The sequence below is a fragment of the Penaeus monodon genome, chromosome 24, assembly GCF_015228065.2.
Source record: "Penaeus monodon isolate SGIC_2016 chromosome 24, NSTDA_Pmon_1, whole genome shotgun sequence".
In the NCBI taxonomy this organism is placed as follows: domain Eukaryota; kingdom Metazoa; phylum Arthropoda; class Malacostraca; order Decapoda; family Penaeidae; genus Penaeus; species Penaeus monodon.
In genome coordinates, this window is record NC_051409.1 from 12,500,351 (window position 1) to 12,501,303 (window position 953).

The following is a 953-nucleotide window of genomic DNA, read 5'->3' on the forward strand; positions in this document are numbered from 1 at the left end:
CAGTTACGACCCCGGAAAATATTTTTTATTCCCGTTACCAGGCATCTATAGGCCTCAGAATAGTGTGCTTTCTTCCGGCCTTCCAATCGGAATCCCGCCCTGGCGACGGCGCTGGGACCTAAGGCCGCCGACGCCGAATGAGAACAATGATCAATAAAACAGTAATTTCACGGATTAAAAAACAAAAGAAAAATATGGCCGAAAAGATACACTGGCGAGAACATGGTACAGTGGCTTTAGTGAGCGTTGGAATGTAGGTCTCTATGCGGAAAAAAAACTCTAGATGAAAAATATAAAACTCTCCCAGGGAAGTATCCATCTATAAACACTAATGAGCGGTAAAACAATCGCAAGAAAAATCCGCATCCGGGACATGCCAAGCGTACGCAGCGTCGCCCTCCCGCTCCGTCCAGCGAGCACGAGTCGGCGGCAGGCAGGGATCCGGTCCGCAAGACGACACAAATACAGCTCCCGCAAGGAAGTGAAGCTTTTGTGTAGCGAGGAGCAGATCAGACCGCATCTCGTTAGGAGGTTCTCGTGCGTTTGTAGGTTAAAGAAACCCCAGATGCTGACAGGAGTGCTCGTCCTCAAAAATATACGCTTCCTTTTACTCAAATGTTTTGTTTCTTTGAGTGGCGCTGGTCCGCTGAGCTCTAAGGAGCTGGGAATTGTATTACATTCTTATCCAAATTGATAGACGACAAAAAAAGACGATTTACAATTTATTTTATTTTGAACACATATCATTGCCGAAAAAAAATGTTGTTCATTGGTGTCATAAAGTCGATATTCCACAAGTGACTTAGAACTACTAAACTTCGACGAAAACCCTAATCCATCGATTCGAAATAACTAAGTAATCATTGGGATGGAAACTCCTTGGCGTGATCCCGCCTCTCCCAGCTCGCCGAACACCCGCTGTATCAACAATCCTTCTCTTTCTCACTTTCGCT